At 45.6% G+C, this 25,498-nt stretch overlaps 1 protein-coding gene and 1 pseudogene across 2 annotated transcripts in view; one reads left to right on the forward strand and one right to left on the reverse strand.

The window, feature by feature from the left end:
* LOC147033529 (zinc-binding protein A33-like) overlaps positions 1–25,498 on the forward strand; it is a 276,088-nt pseudogene that overhangs the window by 228,498 nt on the left and 22,092 nt on the right. Inside the window, exons 7-8 of the transcript XR_015051391.1 lie at positions 11,186–11,313; positions 21,857–21,916. The product of XR_015051391.1 is annotated as a zinc-binding protein A33-like (transcript). The remainder of the gene's footprint in view (positions 1–11,185; positions 11,314–21,856; positions 21,917–25,498) is intronic.
* LOC147033530 (E3 ubiquitin/ISG15 ligase TRIM25-like) overlaps positions 1–25,498 on the reverse strand; it is a 295,818-nt gene that overhangs the window by 44,713 nt on the left and 225,607 nt on the right. The window lies entirely within an intron of this gene.

A 25,498-nucleotide genomic window follows, 5' to 3' on the forward strand; every position in this document is an offset into this window, starting at 1 on the left:
GGAATTGAATATGTGTGCTTTCCGTTCGTCGCGAATAAATGTGCTTTATTGTTGAACTGTTTCCCGCTTCGCTTCGTCATTTCTCCCATTGAACCCTCATCTTCCTTCACGTAAAGGGTTGGTAGTGGGCTGAGTACGCCCGATAATTAATCGTACCGTCGAGGTCGACGATAACACCGCTCGGTTATTCTGATAGTACGGAACGGGTCGCTTAAGTGGCCCGTGTCCGAAGTCGACCTGCGGCGAGGTGCGATCGCCCGGTCTACCCTCCGCGTGGGTACTTAGGTAGGTCGAATTTGGCGAGCAACCCTATCCCACGCGGGGGCTGATTGGCTCGATCGCGGTGAGACCGAAAGGTCCACCCGTGACTGGTTCCCGGCGTTAGTCCGAGAGGGTCACGACTGGATTGTCCGTCCGGTGGGCGATGTGCCGCGATTCGAGTTACGTGGCCGTCAGCACGCCGGCGGGCGCGAATACCGCAACAATATTTATAATCCTCACCTTGTCGAACTGTTTACACTTCACAAAAACATTCTCAAAAACACCAAACTTGTCGTCTCCATGGTGTTTTTATGTCCCACTTTATGTGAGTGTACCTGGAATCGTCACTGCAGCTTGAAGGAAAGAAAGGTTATTCCAATCTTCCCGTTTAAACTCACTCACCATTTATATATTTATTTAAGATGGAGATTATCCTTAAAAGATCTTCCGCTTCTGGCTTCTCACAAGGCAGACGAGGCTGACTTCGCTCCTTCAATGATAAAAGTTCCCCCCCCCCTATTAGTTCTGTTGTTTTTTTTTTGCTTCATGTTGTGTTAATTTCTGTTCTTATGAGTCCTGAATGTCTTCATATTTTTGTTGTTTTGTTTGTGTGCAGTTGAGGCTTATGGAGGAGTGAGAAGAGAACTGACCCAGGATGAAAAATAACAAAAAGAACCAAATAAAGAGAGGGGAATGCCAACAGCAGGGATGAGGGAACGGACACAGAGACGGACACAGACACATGGAAAAATGATGGTGAAAAATGATAGTGGACACAGGGGGTGAACAAGATGTGACTTATTCAGGTTACTCATTTGTCGTCATGTATATGTCTGGTGTTGGCTTAATTGTTGGGTTGGCATGTTTTGGATCCTATGGTCCTGAGTTGAAATCCTGCTCTCTGTTGAATTAATACTAGGTGGGGTTAACTCGGCCTGTCATCCTTCTGAGGTCGGCAAAATGAGTGCCAGTATGCTGGTGTACTATGTCGGAGTGGCGACCAGTCCAGGATTTTGCCCAATAGCCAAGCAGACTGCTTTAGCAGCACCAACGCTCTGCACAGAGTATGGTCCCAATCTCCTCCTCCACCTCATTTGTCATCATGTGCTTGACTCTTCTCCTCCCTTGATTTCCTTTCCCATTTCTGATCTATAAATGAACAGTTGTGGGTTGAGTGAGGGAGGAGGGTCATTATAAATTCCATTTGTATTATTAGTGGGACACAAACTTCATTAAGTTCCTTTAAATCTTGACAAACGCTGTTTTGTTAATTGTTTTACGACACATGGTCTGCTTTCTTTCTCCAGATCTCAAATCACAATCTTTGTTTCCTTCTCACTTTCTTTTCTGTATATCTTCTTCACATTCCCTCTTCTGATTGAATCGTTTCTCAAACAGCCATACCCCTCACTTTTTCAGTCCTCTCCCCCTCATCTCCTCACCCCTTATCTCCTCATCTCATTCCTCATCCCAACACATTTTGTTCCCTCCTTTGTGATCCTCATTTTGAGTTTGTCTTGTTTTGTTCATTCCTTTCTCTCTATTTTCGTTCCCTCCCATCCTCCTCACCTTCAAGCCATGATAAACTTTTATCATGGCTTTATCCTCACCTCAAAGCCATAATAAAATATGCATTTTTGAGATCTCTTTTGTTCATTGATACACTCGAAGTCTCAAACATCCTTGAATATTCTGTTCTACTCATTTCTCGTGTTCCACGTGGTCTAATTTCTTCTTCTCTCCATGTCCATCTGTGTGTGCTCTCTCCTCATCTTTCTCCAACTCATCGTTTTTATTCCTCATATTCCCTTCTAAACCACTTCAAAAGAGTTCATGGAAAACCTTATCCCACGCTGTCTTTAAAAAGGACATGGAAGGGTCTTTTCAACCCTTGGTTTGCGTTTCCGAGCAAAACCTATATTTATTTCGAGCCGCAAATTTTGTTCCCTTTCTTCTGTCTATCTCCTGGCAGGAAGTCGAGTCCAGAGCCAACTGACTCCCGTGTCTGTTGCTTGCCTCGTGCACTTTATCGCATCTTTCAATCATGTCATTAATTTATTCTTTCCCCAAAGCACACCTCATTCTCTTCAACTCTCACTGACCAACTCTTTCCATACTGTCCATAGTTATTGTCTGCCTGCTTCCTTTGTACCCATTGATTGAGCTCCTCCAGAATCTAGACTTTTGAATAAAAATATAAAAATGCACTCAATTTGTTTTACACTTGAAAATACCATGCATCACTTCACTGACGGGAACACTGGCATGGCGGGGGGGGTGGCAAACTGGGGGGAAATGGAGGAGGGAGGGGGAAAGAGAGGTGGGAGGGGGAGCGAGAAGGGCAGTAGAATGAGGAAGTGGTGGGGGTGGAGGAAAGGGAAGGCAGACATGTGGTGGAGCATCAATTCAAATTCATAGTGTCTCATCAAAATGATTCTGCATGGAATAACAGTGAAGATGGAAACAAAAAAATGTTTGAAATCCATTTTATATCGGTCAAACTCTAAACACCGCTCAGACACGTCCGAAGACAAATTCCCGTGGACCTAAACACCGCCCGGACACAAACTCTCATCCGGATATGTCTTGAGTCAAACCCCACCTGGACATAACCACCATCCAGACATTCGAAGATATGTATCCGAGACAAACTCTTGTCCAGACAAAAACACCTCCCTGATACATTCGGTGACAGCACTGCCCAGACATAAATACCGCCTGGACGCATCTGGAGCCAAGCTGTCCTGAGACAAACACTGCCTGGACATGTTCAGAGCCAAGCTGTCCAAAGACGAACACCGCTCGGACACGTCCGGAGACAATCTCTCATCCGGACATAAACACCGCCAGAACACAACCTCTCCTCTTTACATAAACACTGCCTGGACACGTCCGGAGACAAACTACCATCCGGACACGTCCGGAGATGAATACCACCCGGACCCATCCGGAGATGAATACCACCGAGAGACAAACCCTGCCTGGACATAACCACCGTCCAGACATAATGAACATCCGGATGCAGAGAGAGATAGAGATATAGAGAGATAGATATCAAAGAGAATATGTCATGCTTTGTGACACACACACACACACACACACACACACGCACACGCACACGCACACGCACACGCACACATGCGCGCAAGCTTGGCCGATATCGGCAATTTTTCGGGAATCGGCAGGTTGGAGTCAGTGTGATTAACGACTGCAGTCCATACTGTATAAATCCCAGAAGCCTTGACGAGCTTTCACCGAAAAGCAATGTCACATATATATATATATATATATATATATATATATATATATATATATATATATATATATTGTTACGTTTGGGGGGGGGGGTATGCATTCAAAGGGTAATTAGGATGTTTAATTAGGTATGCCATGCTGTTCGAGTGTACCAGGATCTCGATGTAATAAGTAGCAATTCAGTGGTGATAAGTTGTCTAGTAAATGTCCATTTCTTCAAGGGGGAAATGATAATTGTCACGTAATTAGATAGGACACGGGATGGGGTAAGTGTGTCTGCGTAAACCCCTTTTGGTATTCTCTGGAGGCTGGCCGTGACGTCACAGGATAGTGCTGCGGATGGCTCCGCCCCGTGATCACGATTGGCGGAAGGCGACGGCGGTGGGCTAATAAAACGGCTCGATTGGAAGTGATGAGGACGGGAGGATAAAAAGGTTCTGTTCAGGGTCAAAAAGGAAGAGGAAGAAGATCGGGACAAAAAGATCGTGTTTTTTGGGGGTGGAGGTTGTTGTGCTGAAAGCGTGCTTGTTGTTGCGCTGATTCGATCCTGTTTTTCATTGTGTCTTGGAGCCTTGCTGAGCCTCGTGCCTCACCTTGGTTCTGGGGTTCTGGGGTTCTGGGGTTCTGGGGTTCTGCTGACTCGGAGTACGGGGTCGAATGGCGGGCGGACCTGCCTCTCTCTCCTGCTCGCAACTTGGCGCCAGAACTGGTTCCCTGGTGGCTGTGAGCGGACTTGGGCCAGGACCAGGAGGTCGACAGCACCACGGTTTCTCCTGCCCCCCTGACGAGAGCAAGGCCAGCTCGTCCGACGCCAATCCAGGGACAGTTGTGTCCACACCACGGTCCAGCCTGACCACCAGAAATAGCTACGGTTTGTGTGTGTGTGTGTGTGTGTACTTGGCACCTTCGAGGGTTTGAGATCTGTATATTCATTGGAATTGTCTGTGTTTTCCCCACGTCCGATCCCATACCATCCCTTCGAATCGCCCCGGATCCCTTTTCTTGCCGAGTCTTGTTATTTCTGGTTAATAATAAAAAACAAATAAACATCATCAACTCAGTGAAAAGTGACTCGTGCCACCTTCCTCGTCCCATTTGCGGTAGAGCGATTAGAACCGCCATGTTTGGGTTATAAATAAATAAACCGCCTCCATCGTTTCGGCTCATTCTACGTTGGCGGGACTGTTCAAGTCCCATGGACGTCACATTGGTGTCAGGGTTTTGGATGTTCGAACCCCTCTAAATTATATTTGGTATCGGGAGAATATACCAAGATTAAAATCTCGCCACGAATTGGAATATAAAATTATTGCAGAAAAGCACGCGAGCGCGGGAAAATTTTGGCGGGATTTTTCAAATTTAAATTAATTGGCGGCAAACGGGACTTCTGCACCATGGCGGATGTGCAGATGTTTGAGGAGGAAGGCCACGTGTCTGGCAGCGAGTCGGGGGAAGAAGGGAGAGACGGGGTAGGGTTGGAACCTCTCCCTTTCCGAGCGTGGACCGTGCTTCATCGCCCGTAACGGGCCGGCAGCGCCGGAAACCGGTGCGATGTCGATCCAGACACTGTTGGAACGTTTCATAGCGGACATGACGGTACAAATGGCAAATCAATTCGTGACACAGAGGGCAGAAATGACGGCACAAATGGCAAAAATGACGGCACAGGGGGCAGAAATGACAGATCAATTGAGGGTAATGGGGGTACAGTTGGGTGCACGGATTGATTTAATGAGGGATGAATTGGGGGAAAAGATGGAGAAAATGAAAACTGAGATGCAGGAGTGTTCGGATGTTAAATTGGGAGAAATACAAAGCAAATTCGAGGATAGATTGGAGGAAACAAAGGTAGAAATTACATTGGAGGGGGAAAATATACGAAAAAAATTGGTAGATAAAATTGATGCAACGAACATTCGGGTTGATAAAGTGGATGAAAGCCTGGAACGTCATCGTGCCTGTGTGGATGCTCGTATGCAGCTGCAAGTTGAAGAGTGGGGAGAGCTGAGGAAGCAAGGGATGAATTTGGCGGAGGAGGTAAAAGGATTGGAGGCTCGTTTGGACGAACAAGATAAAATTATGAGCCAAGATGAAGTCTTGGATAAAGGCCTGGTAGAGCCGTCTTTTGTAAGTAGAGTGTCCGGGTTGGTTGAGGAGCAGCTACAAACTCGCGACGGAGCCTTGGAGGAGGTTGTGCAGGCCCAGAAGATCCTGCGGGAAGAGGTGAATCGGTCCATTCAACGTTTGGAACAGGAGGTGAAATTGACCCATGAGACCCTCACCACAAAACGTCTTTGGCCACAGTGGGCTCTGAAATTGGATACGCAGCCACAAGGGTGTTTGATCCCTGGGCTGGATTCAGACAAGGGAGAAACTGAGGAGCGGGCCACCATAAAAGTGATCCCCCTGGTAAATTTTGACGGGTCAGGGAGCCTTGAAGCTTTTCTGACGCAATTTGAGTGTATTTCCCGATTAAACGGGTGGAATGAGCGGGAACGTACAGGGAATTTGGTGGCAACGTTGTGGGGACCAGCCGCAGATGTGTTAAACGTGATCGCGGAGGGGATGTTGACCAGCTTCCACATTTGCGAGGCGTTGAGCCGTCGGTTTGGGTTTGCAGCGAACTGTGATCTGGTGCGGGCCCAGCTCCAGCACCGCAGATTAAAGCCGGGTGAGACAATGCAGGAGCTGGCACAGGACATTTACCAATCAGTCAGTATCGCGTATCGGGACCTTACAGTGGAGGCATGGGACAGACTGGCACAAGAGAAATTTTTAGCTGCTCTTCCTGACCCTGAGATCCGAGCGCTAGTGGAGTTACAGGATCCACCCACCGTTCACTGAGTGGCTGAGTGCGCAGCCAGGCTGGCCTCGTGGAGTCGGCCGGGTCGGGTGCCAGAGAGGCCATCGGTGACGATCCGACAGGCGGAGATTCAGGATCAAGGAGGGGGGCTGGGAGAAATTGGCATTACCCAAATGCTTCAGAGGATGAATCCTCCTGCTGAACCGCCAGGTCTATCCGAGATGCCCTTTTATAGGTCGGGTCCGGAGATCACTGTCGGGGGTCGGGGAAACTAGATTGAGCTGAGCATATAGGACCATGCTCGGCTGCTGAGATTGTGGCGAAGTGCCTCCTTTGGTGAAAATAGTGAATTGTGGGAAAATTGGCATGGGTTTGTAAGTTCTGCTGGGTTTTAGAGTGACAATAGGGACAGTGGGTAATTGGTAACAAAGCGGGCACAAGTGGCTGTCCAATGGCTGGTGCGTGTATCGGGTGAGAAGTGCTGTGTGAGTTGTTTTAAGTTAAGAAGTGAAATGTATGGTGCACACATTGATTTTTTATTGGACATGGTGTGGTAACAGGGAAGGTCATGGTCGGCGAAGTGTTAGAAATGCAGGTGTCACATGTAAGGCCGATGGGGTGGGGGAGTCATGTGGGTTTTGTGGGTGGGGATGATGTGCTTGTCCACAGGGATTGCTGAGGCTCACGGTGAGCGGGAATTGCGACCCCCTTCAAGGAGATTCACCACCTGGTGGCTAATGGTGACAGTGTCTGGAGGCAACTGGGAGAGGGTCTGGTTGGGCGACCAAGGCGGGTAGGACCTTGGCGACCCAGGAAAGCCAGAAGAGCCAGTGAGACCCCTTCCAGAGTGTTGTACGGGATTAGAGCTGATGGCTACCAGGGGGGAGGGAATCAAAGGGAGCGGGGCGGAGAAACGTCCGGGTTGGACTAGAGCTTACCTGTGGGCATGGTTGCACCTGAGATGCCCCCATCATCTTGTGGTAACCCACCCCACGGCCACGACGGGATTCAGCCTGCATGATTAAAATGAGGACCATGACCTAGAAATGTGATGATGACCATGGTGTGAGTGTTGTGAAGATGTATGAGTCCCACTCGATCCCGCACAACTTGACATGTGCAGCAAGGGCATGATGTCCGCATAATTTTGGGGCAAGCAAATTTGAAAATTGGCTCCCCAGGTAACGCTGGGTCTATTAGCATCCACTGGGGGAGGCGGTCAAGTGTAAATATCCTGTGAATAGTGTCGTTAAGGCTTAGAGTAGGAATGTAAAGTATAAGTGTTGTGTTTTTGTGGAACCTTTTGTTTCCCCTCCCCAGATCACTGGAAGAGTGCTGGGCAAGAGCGATGATCCAGAGGATGGAGTGCAACTTCGCTCAGTGCTCTCATGTGATAAAATAAAAAAATAAAAAATGAAAAAAAAAACCAATGATTGTTTAGGCGAGGATAAGGCCATAAGGGGGTAGTACATTAAGCAGGATAGGTAAGTTAGCTGCGACTCGCTGCCCATTGCCCCTCCTACTTTATTTCGTTAGGTTAATTAGGTGTGAGTCAGTAAGTGTTAAGGCTGGTACGGTAGCGCCTGTGATATACCTTGCAGGAGCTGCGGTACCAGAGGAGGGGGCAGTGTTACGTTTGAGGGGGGTATGCATTCAAAGGGTAATTAGGATGTTTAATTAGGTATGCCATGCTGTTCGAGTGTACCAGGATCTCATGTAATAAGTAGCAATTCAGTGGTGATAAGTTGTCTAGTAAATGTCCATTTCTTCAAGGGGTAAATGATAATTGTCACGTAATTAGATAGGACAAGGGATGGGGTAAGTGTGTCTGCGTAAACCCCTTTTGGTATTCTCTGGAGGCTGGCCGTGACATCACAGGACAGTGCTGCGGATGGCTCCGCCCTGTGATCACGATTGGCGGAAGGCGACGGCAGTGGGCCAATAAAACGGCTCGATTGGAAGTGACGAGGACGGGAGGATAAAAAGGTTCTGTTCGGGGTCAAAAAGGAAGAGGAAGAAGATCGGGACAAAAAGATCATGTTTTTTTGGGGTGGAGGTTGTTGTGCTGAAAGCGTGCTTGTTGTTGCGCTGATTCGATTCTGTTTTTCATCGTGTCTTGGAGCCTTGCTGAGCCTCGTGCCTCACCTTGGTTGGCTCTGGGGTTCTGCTGACTCGGAGTATGGGGTCGAACGGCGGGCGGACCTGCCTCCCTCTCCTGCTCGCAACTTGGCGCCAGAACTGGTTCCCTGGTGGCTGTGAGCGGACTTGGGCCAGGACCAGGAGGTCGACAGCACCATGGTTTCTCCTGCCCCCCTGACGAGAGCAAGGCCAGCTCGTCCGACGCCAATCCAGGGACAGTTGCGTCCACACCACGGTCCAGCCTGACCACCAGAAATAGCTACGTTTTGTGTGTGTGTGTGTGTGTGTGTGTGTGTGTGTGTGTGTGTGTGTGTGTGTGTGTGTGTGTGTGTGTGTGTGTGTGTGTGTGTGTACTTGGCGCCTTAGAGGGTTTGAGATCTGTATATTCATTGGAATTGTCTGTGTTTTCCCCACGCCCGATCTCACACCATCCCGTCGAATCTCCCCGGATCCCTTTTCTTGTCGAGTCTTGTAATTTATGGTTAATAATAAAAACAAATAAACATCATCAACTCAGTGAAAAGCGACTCGTGCCACCTTCCTCGTCCCGTTTGCGGTAGAGCGATTAGAACCGCCATGTTTGGGTTATAAATAAATAAACCGCCTCCATCGTTTCGGCTCATTCTACGTTGGCGGGACTGTTCAAGTCCCGTGGACGTCACAATATATATATATATATATATTTTTTTAATATATATTATATATATATTATATATATATATATATATATATATTTTTTAATATATATTATATATATATATATATATATTTTTTAATATATATATATATATATATATATATATATATATATATATATATATATATATATATATATATATATATATATATATATATATATATATATATATATATATATATATATATATATATATATATATATATATATACCAGCCAAACCCGCTTTCCATGCAAAGTTTATAAAGTGGGGGTTCGTTCAGATGTCAATATATCCAGTGTTCACAATGTGATTTGTGGAATTTCTTTATCTACAATGTTTCTTGTTACATTTTTTTGTGTCAAATGCGCTTTCTGAGGTGGTCAGCATGTGCAGAAGAGGGTATCACATTGCAGACGCTGTTTTCGAGGAGTGGCATTACGCCTCTCAGCAGTGACGGTCTGTCGACGACAGACTTAATGACATCAGCAAATGAGAGATGTCATGACGTCATTACGCCTCAGCGGTGACGTCACCCATCGCCATGCAAATGAATGTAAAAATTAGAAAATCGCCAAAAATTCCCAAACCTCTCCGTCTGGCGCAATCTCACATAGCCTATCCTGTACATTAGACCGCAGAGCACCCGCATGTCGAAAGTGGTGACAATCCATGGAGCAGTTTCAGAGGTGATATGTCCACAAAATATAGCTTAGCATATCAATATAACAATGTTTCAGGGAGATATTCACAAACATTAATCTTTATAATTCAGGTGCATGTGATGGGTGGAAAAAAAAATTGGCTCTGAAATTTAGATAATACGTTAATAAGACAAACAGCTCAGAAATCGGGCATTATGAAATATATTTTGCTTTGAAACTCACAAAGACAAACATATAACCTTTGTAAAGCAAATCCAATAACCAAATGCTTTAGAAACAGGTGCCGAGGGCAAAGGAAAACCTGATGGAACTTCCTTCAGATATGGGATGAAACTTTTCCACCACGGCACCCGTCACAGGCATGGAATGTCCACACACCAATGGAGAGTCCGTACAGATCCAAATCTACCCATATGTACCACGTTGGTGTGTGCTGTATGCGTACCTCTACCTTGTCGTAACTGTCGACTGTACATCCCGATCGGGACACGAACTGTATCATTATCAACTGACACGAAAAGTCCTGCACAACTCGGTAAGTGGCTTGAGCTCAAGCAATTACTCCAATGGAATGCCTGGCTTGGCAACCGATTACCAATTGCCGATGATACAACTATGCACACAGAAATGCCCGTTCAATGTCCAAATTGGACAAATCAACTCTTCTTTTCGTAGTCGGAACTGCTGATACTTTCAAATCTGGAGCTTACATTTTGTAGTTCTGCTTAGTTTAAGAAACTCTCTCAGTCATTCATAATATGCACAAATGAAATATTGCCATGAACGCTGGTGTCTCCAGGTCTTTATATGCACTGCAATATACCCAGCGATTTGTAGCTGTGATGAACAGGCATTCCATAATATGAGTGAGGAAAGTGAAAAAAAAATAAACTTTGTCATAAATCGTTGCGGCATGTTCAACGTCAGAGCATGGTTGAGCAGGCCAAAAAACATGGCGGCTTTAGACCCCAGCGAGGTTACCCAGGATACGCCTTTAGACCCCAGACAGTGAGGTGGCCAAGGATGGTGAAGGATATAATTAAATAAGTCCATTAATGATCTTCAAAAGGGGTGTTTTAATGATCCCAAACACCCAATTTTCACTCTTGCACTTTGAGTTTTCTAAGAATGCATGCAAAGTTTCAGGCTGCTAGGTTTTATAGTTTTGGAATTATGGAGGAGACACACACACTGACACACACACACACACACACACACACACACACACACACACACACACATTGCCTTTTATTAGTGGAGATTTTAAATTATTTACCACTCACTCTTTTAAAGATAACTTGTTTTGGTATGTAAAAAATTCTGATTGTAACAATATTGTCGCCTTCAAAAAATTGTTTAACTGATGTTTGTCTTTTTTATTCCAAGGCTCGAGACCATGTCAAACTTTAAATCTGTGAAGACCACACCTCTCACTGTTCTGGACTTCTCGAAGGAGGAGGAGAATTTGGACGTGCTCATCAAGCTCAATAAGAACTTCCTGGAGAAGATACAGAGTAAGTGACACAAACTGGGCATTTCATCAAGAAAACAAGAAGGGAACACAAAACGTGACACAAATATGGAAGGAAAACGGGAAGAGAAAAGTCGAGAAAAGGAACAAATAGCAATGTTTGTTTTTTTCCTTTTTGTATACCAAATCATGGCTCAGGAAGAGTGATGTCACAAAGGGCAAAAAGCCAACATGGTTTTGGTGGGGCAACAGGTGCACACAGCAGTTGGATGCAACAAGCTAGGTAACCATCGAACAGGAAAAAATAAATTAAGATGGGAGGGCAGGAAATATCCTCACCTGAAACCACAAGGCTTCAGTGAGGTGGGGTTCACAAGGGCAGAAATATTTGCAGGTAGTGATGGGTGGTGACACTATATGCTGGTATAACACGTACTTAAAGTCCCTGGATGGAAAATTTGGATTGAATCATCTTCGGAAAGCAGTTCCACAAATCGAATAAAGGAGTGGATATTTGCAGAAAGTCGAGTTATTGGGAGTTTGACCAGAAGGGATTACTGTAAGAACGGGTCATCCTCGATAATCTTTGGATGGTCAGAGGTCGAAGAGAGCAGAGAGAGGGATCAATACTGGAGGAAATGGGAAATAACAGAGGGTCGACCAACCTCTGCAAAGTGAGAACAGCAGGTCTTGTGCTTTATTCTTGTCATGCGAGATGACAATAATATTGATGGTTTTAGATTCTAACGATTCCAGGAGAGACAGATGTGTTGTGGAGGTGCAAGGCCATTGGACAGACAATTAATCTGATGTGCTATGGACAAAGCCTTTGAGGTTGTGTGGGGAAAAATTTATATTAATGTATTTTAAATTGTAACAAATGGAGTTTCAGAAATGTAACTTTTATGCTGCAAATTGAATTGGCTGTCATTTCTGGCCAAAAGACTTTTGCCCTAAATGATAAGAAATGTGTTGTTCTGGAGCAGAGTGACCGAGCTGATAAATGAACCTTTGCTTAGAAAATGTACAAAGTGGCTTTTTGTCTAAAGGACACGTCTACAGTCTGGGTGAAGATCCCCCAACCTCTCTCTCATGGAAGTATAAATATTTTGAAAGGCACATTGTTCTCAGTACGATCACGTGAGGAAGTATAGTTTCTCAGTGGCTCGTACTCCTTGGAACTGACCAAGTACCAAGTAAGAATAAAACTCTCTGATGTAATGTAGAAGTGAATTGAATCGGGTTGGTCTAACTGTTAACTAAAATAAGAATAAATGAAATAGAACCAAATAATATTGCAATCAAATGGGGATTCTTAAGTTCATTGTACAAGGGTGAGAAGTGTATGGTGTATTATAAGGAAATAAATTGTTTCACAAGGAAGGACTTGTGTGGACATCAGTTTTATCAGTGTCGATAGGGTTTTTGTAGAGTTTTATAATCAAATCGGACAAACGTTAAACTCTGTCTGAAGTCAAATAGGATTCCACAATCGACCAGTTAGAATCCTTCAGGAGGACAACGATCACAACAAGGTGGGTTAAAAAAATCCACATCAGTTGTGAATAGTTTTAGTTACCCCACGCATGCAAAGCAAAAAGTGGGGTGAAGGAATTTCTTAATTTCCATCCATCTGTCTGTCGAATCAGCTTATGATCATCAGTTTATGATCGAGTAACAACTTAATTAAATTGAATGCTCTATTTTGAACACTAATCAGAACATGAATTGGAAGACAACTCTTTCGTTTTACCGTACTTTGGCTCTGAGTTTGTCTTGATCACACATGCGCAGAGAGGAGTGAGATTAATTTTTTTCCTCTGTCTGCCTTCCTGGTACTCAAACAAAATTGAAAATCAATGTAATTTGGAAAATTCCTGTTTTTTCAGGACATAAATTGCTCAAAGAACAGACACGAAGATCGAATGTGACGTGTTAGATTGAGTGATGTAATAGACAATGGGTAAAATGGTGGTAAAACCCAGATTTAATTCATTAGTTAATTTGATAATTTTTTTTGTATTTTTATTCAATGTCGAGGCTCGTATAAGAGCTGACACACAGAAAGTATAATAAGAGAGCAGGAGATGAGAGGAATGGGAGAGGGAAGCCCAAAACAGTGGGGAACAGAGACATGAGAAGATCTGTGGAAGGGAATGGAATGGGGGTGAGGTACACAGGGTAAACAAGATTGTACTACAGGGCCTTTCAGGAAGGAAAGCAGGGACTTTGAAGGAGGTGGGTTTGAGGTGGATTAACGGGGGTTTACCAGAAGGTGGTTGCTGGCAGACCATCAGTGCCCTGCAGAAACATGGGCGGGACAGATATCAGACAAAGTGGGGTGGGGGCCGGGGCGAGGCCGGAGAGACAGTGAAAGATAGAAAGACAACTGCCCTGCCTGCGGTGAGAGAGTGAGAGACCCAAAGACTCAGCCTTATCGTGGGAGATGCCAATGATCCCAAATGCCTTTGTTTCCACAGCGTAAAGCTGAGAAAGGTGAGATGTAGGAGCACCAGCCCAAAGAGGGGAAAGCAGCATTCCATCAGGCTGCAGATGAAAGCTTTGTACATCGTCAGGAGGTAAGGTGTACCAAGGAAGGACTTTGCACGATGGAGGATGCCCAGTCGGTGATGAGCTTTGGAGGCCAGCTTAGAGGTGTGGCTTTCTCAGGAAAGATCATGGCAGATAGTGAGGCCCAAAAGTTTGAATGAAAGGATTTCTTCAAGGGGATTGTTGAGAAGTAGTTGGGGGGGGTGGGGGTGGGGATGTTCCAGACAGTCCTTTTGGAGAGACATAGTGAGTGTGTGAAATTTGTCAGGATTAAAAGAAGACATGTTCCAAGTGTTAGACCAGCTTGTGATTTTATCCTCATCTACAGAGAGTGAAGAGGCTGCTGCTTGCCGATCTGAAGGATGACAGATGGTATGGCAAGAGTGTGGAGTCATCAGTAAAGAGAAGAAGAGGATTTTCCAGAGAATCGGAGAGATCAGTGTTGAAAATGAGAAAAAGCACTGGGCCCAGAACACCACCTTGAGGAACTCCAGCCGAGACAGGAAGAAGGGCGAGTGAATTCCATGAAGGGCCACACATTGGCTGCGACGGGAGAGGAAGTCTGCGAGCCATGAGTGGAGATTCCCTTTGATACCGTCTGAAGAGAGTTTGGTGAGCAGGGCGGAGTGCTAGACCATATCAAAAGCTGGTGGTATATCGAGGGAGATGGCTCTGATCTCATGTCTGGCATTGAGAACCTCCATCCATTGTTGGGAAAGCAGGAGCAATCCTGGGTTGAGTGACCTTCTTTGAATCCAAATTGATGACCAAAAATCAGGCCATTGGAGAAGAGGAAGGATTTAATGTTGGAAGTGATGATTGATTCCATAACCTTGCTGATGATTGGGAGAAGGCAAATTGGTCTGTAGTTGCAAGAATCTGTTTTTTCGCACCATTTTTATGCAGAGTGGTAATGTTTGCTGATTTCTATGCATATGGCAGATGATCTTGAGCAAATGAGAGGGTGAATAGAACCGAGTGAGTGTGAGCAAGAGCAGCAGAGGTTTTTTGGACATCTGGGCAGATGCCGTCTGGACCGGTTGCAGAATCAGTCGAGGTTTGACACTCTCCACCTTGTCACGAGAAAATGACACAGAGTCCAGGAACAGCTGGGTGCAACTGGGTAAGGTGGGTACAGAAAGCGGTGGGTTTGTGGGACAAGATTCAGAAGCAAACAAGGAGTTTAGGCATTCACTCTTTTCACTGCAGTGTCAGCTGAGCGTCCATTTGAGGTGAGGGAGGGGATGGAGGAGGAACATACACCAGAAACAGACTTAACTGGATGCCTCCAGGATTTGGAGGAGGCAGACATGTTTGAAAGTTCGGACTTGACATTAGAAAGATGTTTCCTGGCTCTTCTCAGGCGAGACAGACACTTGTTCCTAGCTTTGTGGAAGAAACTGAGATTGCCTTCAGTTGTATTTGCCTTCCATGAGGCGAAGGCAAGTTGTTTCAGGACAACTGCCTCACCGCAAGCTTCAGTGTTCGATCGGTGGGAGGAAGGGAAGGACAATTGAAGACAAGATGCGATAAATCAGACGGGAAGGACAACTCAAGACAAGATAGGATAAATCGGAAGGGAAGGACAACTGAAAACAAGATGGGATAAATCTGTGCATGAGAGAGCAAATTTCTTGAAACAATTCCCAGGATGAGTTGATGTCAGAGAAAGTAGAGATGGGAGACCAGTCGAGAAATTTGATGGCTGCTTGAAGTCCTTGCCCGTCGACCTGAGTGAAATTCCAGAATCGACGGCACTGAGGTGGTTGTCTCATAACAGCCAGAGAGATGTCCACTTTGACAAGCATGTGGTCAGATGAACCGATTGGATCAGAGGAAGAACAGCAGACGTTTTCTGGTAAATTGGTCAAAATCAGATCCAGAAGAGATGGAGTGCCGTTCGTTGAGATCCTGTTCGGGAAGTTGACAGATTGTGTCAGTCCCAATGAGTCACAGAAGTCTTTTGCCAAAGTGCCATGGCAGGTGAGGGAGGTACCCACACCGAGCCAACTGACATGATGACAATTTAAATCGTGACATATGAGGAAGAGGGAGTTGGGATGAGAGCACAGAAGTTAGTCCATGTTTTTGGCAAGCGAGTTGTAAATGGAGTCATCACTGTTTGGTGGACGATGCAACACACATATAAACATGAGGTGAGAGTGCAGGGGAAGCCATAGCCACATGTATTCCTGGGGATGGGAGGAGTGAGGGTAGTTCATGGATTGTGAGGAATAGAGTTTTTGCTGAAGAGAGCAACTCTGCTGCCATGACAAGGCTCAGGTCTGTCATACCGGAGGAGGGAGTAACCAAGGAGAGATACCAGCGAGTCAAAGACATATTGAAGGAGGAAAACTTCTGTTGAACAGATTTTGTCTGGTTTTTCAGTGGCAACCTGCATGGAAAGATCTGTCAGGTTTGATTGAAGGCCTCAAATGTTTGAGGTCCACACTGTTAAGGAAGACAGAGGGGGAGGAGGCTTTGGGTGCAAGGGAGGGGGAGGGAGGAGGGGGGAAGAGTGGAAGAGAGAGAGACATTGACAGTGTTTGGGGGATTACAGAAGAGCTTGGGGAGAGGGCCAGATGAAAAGGGGAAAAGGCTCGGTGGTGGTGATGAGGCACATTGGGGAGTAATGAGAGGGGGCAGAGGGAAGTTGAAGATTGGAGGAGGTGGAGGGATGAGATGGAAGAGAGAAGGCAATGGAAGGATGCAGCTTTGAAGATGTAACGGGGGGGGGGGACTTTGAGAAGGGTGTGTGAGGGGGGAGATTGAAGGGTGACAGGGGTGAGTTGAGGAAGAAGGGTGAGAAGGAAGCTTGGAGGGGGAAAGAGTGTGAAGGTTGCCTTGAGAGGGAGGGAGACGATGAGAGCAGGCACGGCCAAGGTGGAGCATTGCGATGGGAGAGGTGGGGAGTGGGGAAGGATAAGACATGGCAGTGTTATGGTGAAGTAGGGAGTAGGCAGGGGGAGTTTCAATATTTGAGGGGTTGGGAAAAGTGGGAGGTGTGAGAGGAAAGAAAGAGCATGTTTGAAATGTTGAATGCACTCACTGAGAGAGTGAGATATCTGTTAGGTTAGAATGGAGTCCACAGATGTTAGAACGCTTTCATAATACATCCAAGAACCATGCTAAATGTTGACGTATCGCAATAGTTTTATTTTGGTCGTCACCATGCGCATGGGTGACATCACAACATGGCTGCCTCTGTTGTGTTCAGTTCCCAAGTGGCAAGCTTCTTTGTCAACATATTAAAATGGAGTGCTTGCTTGAGAACTTAAGCCCCTTGGTGAGCGCTCTTCAAGAAAATTGGGTACTGAACACGGCTTTGGTGTTCATGGAGCTGTGGATGGTCATTGTTGGTGGTTAAGCATTGGAGATGGCGAGCCCGGCGGAACTTCAGGGCTGCCTGCTGAATGTGCTGACCGAGCTGTTTCATGGAAGGCGTGAACTGGGGCCATGTTCTCACCCTCTTCCTGTTCAGTGTCACGCTGTACGCAGAGTTGGTTGCACTGGCACACATGGGATCGCTCGCTTTACGTGGGTCTGACTACATTGAGAATGACCTTTATTCTTGGATCATTGCTGACGGTCGGTGGTTTCCTGCATCTCTTGCTGGAGAGCTTTTCTCATTGCCGGTGGTGCTTTGATGTGGTTGTCGCAAAGCCAATGAGGCAGTGCTTCGCATGGGTTTCACATGGCTTGAGTTGGGCCGAAGACGGCTGCTTGGCTGGTTTCGTGAGTGAGTAGTGCTGGCAGGGCACCTCCTCTGTTCCTTTTTCAAATTTGGCACTGTGTAGTGTGGTTCTGCTGCCAAAAACAGTTTTGTTATGAAATGGAATTTATGTTTTGAATTATCTACTTATTTTTTAGGATTGTGGTGTCGTCCACCAGACGGCGGTCTCCTTGGATTAACGTTAACCTGAGGCAGTCCCTTTGGTTTGGTGCCTGGGATGTCCTATCCCTAAAAGAGGATGATCACCTGTCTCTGTTATCATCTGAGCTCAAGCATTTGGACATTGGTATTGCAGCACTCTCTGAGGTTCGGAGACCGGATTGTGGCGAGATTATGATGGGTGGTTACACCTATTATTGGTCTGGTCACTCTGATGGTTACCATGCCCAAGGAGTTGCTGTTGCTTTGTCCAATAAGCCTACTGCAATGGTAATTGAGGTAACACCAGTCAACGAGCGTATTATGAGTCGAAAGATTCGTCATTTCTTGGGTGTCATATCCATGGTCTCTGTATATGCTCCGACTGAGGCGAGTGATCTCACCGTGAAGGACGCATTCTATAATACGCTCGAGTCTGTGCTTGATCAGTGCCCCACGCGAGATATTCTTCCAGTCTTGGGGGATTTCAATGCATCAATTGGAACGAATCAGGATGGTTTTGAAATGTGTTGGTCCCCATGGGTCTGGAACTGAGAAACAGAATAGAACCAAGTTCCTTGACTTTGCAAGAAGTCATGGACTTAGGTAGGCTGGTTCATGCTTTCAGCCCCCACAGGCTCATTGATGGACTTGGTATTCCAACGCTGGCAAGGTGGCAAAGGAGATTGACCATGTGCTCATTGATGGTCACTGGAGGATGATCCAGAACTGCAGGGTCCACCAGAGTGCTCAGTTCCTCAATACTGACCACAGGCTTGTCGAGGAAACTCTGAAGTTGCAGCTCCAATCCAGGAGAATTGTACCATCCCAGCCTCGGCTGGATGTTGGCAAACTCAAGGATGAGAGGGCACCTGAGGAGTTTGTGAACAGGCTGAGTGGAGATTTGGGGGTGGGGAGGAGGTCTGGGTGATCAACTGTGATCCTCGTTCATTTGGTGGAAACACAGGCTGCGGCGAACAGGTTGAAATGGGGTGAAGTTTCTGGGATCTGTAGCATCCATAGTGAACTTCTCAAGGCTGGTGGAAATGATGCTGCATTAGTGTCGTTGCATGCAGTTCTGTGCTCTGCCTGGAACACAGGCATCATCCCAACTGACTGGAAGAGGGGCCTTGTTGTCACTCTCTGGAAAGGTAAGGGCGATCACCAAGACTGCAACAACTACCAACGGGTGACGCTGCTCTCAGTGCCGTGCAAGGTCTTTGCTCGGATAATTATTGAGAGGGTTCGCCACCATCTGCTTCAGCACCAGCGTCCAGAGCAGTCAGACTTTACTCCAAAGAGGTCAACGATTGACTGTATCCTTGCTCTTCGGGTCCTCACCGAACACAGATGAGAGTTTTGCAGGGGCAGCTTGCAGCCTTTGTTGATCTCTGTAAAGCGTTTCATTCAATAAATCGGGATGCCCTCTGGAGGAATCTTGGTCTTCATGGAGTGCTGCCAAAACTCATCAATCTGATGTCTGAACTAAACTCTGGTACTGAGAGTGCTGTGATATGTGGTGATACAGGGGTGTGCACTGGCCCCCACACTTTTCAGCACTTATTAGGACTGGATTCTGGGGAGGATGTCAGAGAGAACAAGTTGTGGTGCATCATTTGGGAATGTCAAGATCTCTGACCTTGATTTCGCAGATGGTGCAGTCATCTTTGCGGAGACTCCAGATATCCTTTTGGGTTCCCTTGAGGTGCTGAATGAGGAGTCTGAGCCGCTGGGAATATGGGTTTCCTGGGTCAAAACTAAGATACCGGCTTTCAATGGGCATCTTGGATGCTGCTGTCTTGTCTGTACCTGTTTGTGGTGAGGATGTTGAAGTCACGGAGAAATTCACTTTCCTTGGCAGTGATATTCATGTCTCTCATGATTGTGAGCCAGAGGTCAGTAGACGTCTGGGTCGGGCCTGGAGAGTCATGGATTCACTGGATAATGGGGTATGGCGCTGCCAGCACCTGTGCAGGAGGACGAAAGTCCGAGTCTTCAGGTCCTTGGTGCTTCCAGTCTTGCTTTTGGATGTGAGACTTGGACTCTGACCAGGGATCTGAGACAAAGACTTTGTGTCCAACAAGCGGTTGCTGCGAGAGACTCAAATAAGATTTGTTACCTGCATAGTCCGTGAGCATCAGCTGTGGCTGTGTGGACATGTGGCTTATTTTCCTGACGCTGATCCTGCTCACCAGATTCTCTCAGTGAGGGAGCCTCGTGAGTGGAGGAGTCCAATGGGCTGACCATGTGCCTCGTTGTTGCAGCAGGTTGATTAGTGTCTCAAGGAGATGGGGATGGGCCAGACATCTGCCTGTGGGATGGCCAGACGGAGGCCCCTGGAGTACCGGCGGAAAGTGGACGCAGCGACTTGCTGCTCTGGTGCATGCTCCCATTCCTGACCTCACACACACACACACACACACACACACACACACACACACACACACACACACACACACACACACACACACACACACACACACACACACGGTAAATACTTATAAACGCTATTTTATTCGAAGGTATAACCTCAACTTATAACTTATAAGCAATTGACTGATTTCCGAACTGCCCGGATCATCAGCTGGCACCGTTTTTCATCGAGGTTTCTTTCCTTTCAATCCAGAACATCTCCAAATGGCAGATCCACAACCCCAGTCGCAGGTCCACATCAGTAGATTACTCAACATCAATGGACCCACAACCTCAAGGTTGTGTCAAGTCAGTCAACACAGCAATGCAATATCCTTTTTCATACTTATTTAATCATTACTTCTATTTAAAGTGTTATGACATATGACTAACTTTAATGACACACAACTTTATCTGATAATATATAAAGTGATAAACACTTTACCTTGCAGACATGTCAACACTGCACGTCCGTCTCGCCATCGACTCAAACTGTCATTCAAATATTCAAAACTGTCATTAATAACCCATTTAACATGCAGCATTGCGTATCCGAGCATCCACCAAGCACCATTGAGAGATGGGACCAAAATCGACATATAGCCCGATATTTCAAAAATTTGTGGACGAATAATGACAAAAGTTGGTGGATGAGTTTGTTCGGTGATGAGAACAACCGATAAGATTTTGGTTCATGTCCGGATTCAGATCTTACCTATCAGTGGGATACAAAACGTAAACTGTTCAGCCTGTCGGAGGTGTGCGCTCGACCAAGTGTCATTCTAGTTCATAAGACAGAACACACATTTGTACATCATTAATATTGTTATGATGAAGGAACATTATGAACCAGAAAAGCAAGACGAACAGTATTAAAATCCTTTCCATACATTGAAAAATTCATCACGTGAAGTCCACAAAGTTATAATCTGGGATGTAGGGGGACCGGACAGTCAGGGAGAGAAATCTTCTTTTGTGCTGAGAACAAACACTTTACAGGTCAATGAGGTCATGAGTTGAGATTGTGAAGAATCAGGACATGAACTTGATGTTTGTACAAAACTTCACAGCCAAATCAATGGAACTGATCATTCATTCACCGTTTTATTCTTCTCATCAACTGGAATTGTATTGGTTTGTGGAAGTGGAGGGTCTTTGTGTAAAAGTTGTTAAAATGAATATTCCACGGTGAAGTGTTCATGGAACATCACAAACGAAGCAGAGACGTTTGGGTAATATTTACAGGTGTTGTGTATAAACAACAAAAGTTGTTTTTCACAGGTGCACTGTCCTATCACGGAGGTATCGACAGATTAATTTCATCAAGAACGACCTCACATTTACAAAAATCATTCATATATAATATAAATCGTTCACATGTTCCAAGAATCATGTTGCCCAATACATGTGTTTGTGTTCTCTTGGATTCAAAGTTAACAGGAACTTGAGTTCTTCCTCTGGTTCCAGTTAAGAAAGAAAGGTTCAGGTCCGTCTTGTGGAGAAAACGAATTGGTGATCATTCAATTTCAGTACGGTCGAGGGTCGTGTAAACAATGTGAAATTTCCTTAATGAATCAATGAAAATTAAATTATATTTTAATACAAAATGGAGATTCCATTTCTCTTCCTCTGTGTTTGTTGTATTTATATATTTGTCTAAAAACAACAACAACAACAAAAAATCTTCGTAAACCTAAAAACAAGATAATTTAACATTTTGTAATTTTTTGTTCATTTTTACTCACTTCCACAGAAGGGCTGGAGGAGCATCTGGAGGTGGTGGAACTGGATTGCAACAACTTGAGAAGTGTTTGTAAGTGAAGGGAAATGGGGAGGGAGTTATTGTTCTTCTTCCCCTCCATTTTCAGATGATTTAAAATTCCATATTTCCTCCTTTTCATTCTTTCCTTTTTCTTATATTTTAATTCCCTCTTTATATTTTCTTTCACTTTATTTCACTTACCTATTTTCCAACTCCATCTGCCATCTTTCCAAGTGTCACCTGACCCAAAGTTTGTTTAATTGAACGATGTCCAATCAGGAGGTGGGTACAGTCCAAACTTGTGTTGATCTCACAGGTAAAGTAGAAGTGATAAACACTGGACAGAACAGAGTTGAACAAAATAAAACAACTGATTTGTTCTCTCTCTTTCTCTTTCTCTTTCTCTTTCTCTCTTTTTTCTCTTTCTCTCTTTTTTTTTTCTCTTTCGTTCTCTTGTTCTCTCATTCTCTCTTTCTCTCGTTCTCTCGTTCTCGAACTTTCTTGGCAATTATTTGTTCTCCAAGAAAATGCAACCCATCGCTTCACTGATGGGAATATTAAGAAGGGGAGGGGGGTAAGAGGGAGAGAGGAGGGAGGGAAACCATGGAGGGGTGGAGGACTGAGGAGAGGTTGGGGAGTGATGAGGAGTAGGGTAAGGCAAGGCAGCATGAGGGGAGCACAAGGTAAGGCAGTGTGAGGGAGGGTCCATCCAGACACAACCACTGTCCGGACACGCCCGAGATAAACACCATCTAGACATGTATGGAGATAACCACCATCCGGATACATGTGGAGATAACCACTCTCTGGATACATGTGGAGATAACCACCATCTGGGCATAACCACCATCCAGATACGTTCAGAGAGAGCTAGAGATAGAGACAGGAATAGAAGAGGGGAGGGGTGGTGGGGCGGCATTCTGGCAGATGTGATGACCAGTTTAACAGTTCACAAATTGATGACTCACCCTGCCTGTGAAACACTAACATGACAGTTTATAGTTGGGTCGGGATTCAAACCCAGGCTCGACAGCTTAGAGCGAGCATGTGTACCAGTGTACCTCTCAGCTTTCCTGCCATGATGTGGCGATTCAATACTTCATAACAACTGAAAACATTTTTTCTCATTGTGATCATATAATTTATTTTACCTTCCTAACTCTGGTATAGTACCACGGTATCGCCATTGAAACTTGAAGAACACGTGCCAAGTGGTTTCACCAAGCATTCCATGAAACGGTTGAAGAAACTTTTAAAAATGAAGCGTTTGATTCCTATTTGTATTTATCGATGCCAAAGTGACGGGTCTTATCATGGATGATCGCACAAAAAGGGGAAACATCGTGTAAAATAAAATCTCACATTTTCAGCGAGCCAGCCACCGCCACTTGCACCGCAGAACAACACGTGGCCAACGCAGGTGAGTAGCCCTGACTTTTGTTTAAGTCGATTGAGATAAAGTATTCAGTGACAGTTTGAATGTTGTCGAATGCTCGCCATGTGGCTTAAGCACTCAAGGAAGCACTCCAATTAAACGGTTGATAAGGAATGGCTGGCTTGGCAAGCAATGATCCGTCATATTAAGCTCCTCCCGGAAATACCCAAGCAATGTCGAAATTGGACAAATGAACACTTTTTGGCAGTCAGAACTGCTGCTAAGTTTAATTCTGGAGTGTAAATTTTGTAATTTGGCTTGGTTGAAGAGATTCTCGAGGCTATGGCATATGTGGAAATGTAATGAAGCCATGAACGCTGGCGTCTCAGAATGTTTATAAGCATTGCAATGCATCCAGTGATTTGTAGGTTTTGATAATGTGAGTGAGGGAAGTGGAAAAAAAAAACTTTATTGTGAAGAAATCGTTGTGGCCTGTTCCAATTCAGGCCATGGTTGAGCAGGCCAAAAATCATGGTGGTTTCAGACCCCAGCAAAGAAACCCAGTGAACGCCTTAACACCCCAAAGAGAGCGAGGTGGTCAAGGATTGCCTGATAAAGTATATAATAAAATAAGGCCATTAATTATCTTCAAAAAGGATGTTTCAATTAACCCAAATATCCAATTTTCACTCTTGCATTTCCTTGGAATTCCCTTTGAATGCATGCAATGTTTCAGGCTGCGAGGTTTCATGGTTTTGGAATTATTTAGGATGCACACACACACACACACACACACACACACACACACACACACACACACACACACACACACACACACACACACACACTGACATTTATTGGGAAAGATAAACAGAAGCTGGATGAAATTGCTCGTTCATCTCCAGATAGTTCACAATCCAGAAGGAGGAGGATATTTCTCGATCTCTCACACAAACATCTCGACTCAACAAACATTGCAGAATCATCGATATATTAATACTGAAGGACCAATTTTGTGCTCCTCCGAGCGATCGCGTCACGTTTTTCTCGGTACTGTGACCTGGACTGAAAGAAACTTCGTACCTGTAAGAGTGAATCGCACAGAGTGGCAATCGTCAACTTTCAACTCTGAAGCAGAATAAACACTTTTCGTTTTACATTCGTTTACATGGCGACGTGTGACGTCACCGCTGAGAGGCGTCATGACGTCATGACATCATCGGTCATTCGCTGACGTCACTACGTCTGTCGTCGACAGACAGTCACCGCTGAGAGGTGCAATTCCACTCCTCGAAAATAGCGTCTGCAATGTAAAACCCTCTTCTGCACATGCTGACTACCTCAGAATGTGAATTTACACAAAAAATGTAACAAGAAACATTGTATCTTCTATATATTAACACGGAAGGACCAATTTTGTGCTCCTCCTTGCGGTCGCATCACATTTTTCTCGGTACTGTGACCTGGACTGAAAGAAACTTCATACCTATAAGAGTGCATCGCACATCGTGGCAATAGTCAACTTTCAACTCTGAAGCAGAATAAACACTTTTCGTTGAGACGGGGCGGAGTGAAGAGGCGGGGGGCAAGGTAAGAAAATTTTTGGGCAGGGGTAAGCAAATTGAAAGCGGGAGATGTGGGGGAATGGGGCGGGGGCTGGGGTGAATTAGGCGGGGTTGAGTGTGAGGGGGTGGACAGGGGCGGGGGCCCGGGGGCAAGTGGGGCGGGGAATCAAGAGATGGGGCGGGGAGTGAAGAGGCGGGGGCCCAGGGGCAAGTGGGGCGGGGAATCAAGAGACGGGGGGGTCGGGAGTGAAGAGGCGGGGCGGGGCCAGGGTAATTAAAATTTTGGGCGGGGGGTAAGCAAATTGAAGGTGGGGGTGGGAGGCGGGGGGGAATGGGGCAGGGGCGGGGGATGAGTAGGCGGGGGCAAGCACGCCCTGTCGAGTCCATGTCCCTCGAGTGTGGGTGAGCTGGTGAGGGTGGTTGAATGAACGGAATCCTCCGTCTGTGACGGGGTTTCAGCTAGTATTTCATAATTTATTACAAATTGAATCGTAATCAGATTTGTATAAACCATGCTCTGTACCAATACACTGCCTGACCATCACCAGCAAATAAGTTTATTGCTTTCATCTTCAAAAACTCTGATCCCTCATTCACAGCTCGTGTGATGTGCACATTCACCTGAGCTGGTTTATTGTTGTTATATTTTCACATTTGTATTTTTCATAGAAAGTCGTCAAAGATGAAAATATT

Source organism: Eptatretus burgeri, chromosome 2, assembly GCF_056783735.1.
Source record: "Eptatretus burgeri isolate ZD-2024b chromosome 2, Ebu_testis_v1, whole genome shotgun sequence".
NCBI classification, from domain to species: domain Eukaryota; kingdom Metazoa; phylum Chordata; class Myxini; order Myxiniformes; family Myxinidae; genus Eptatretus; species Eptatretus burgeri.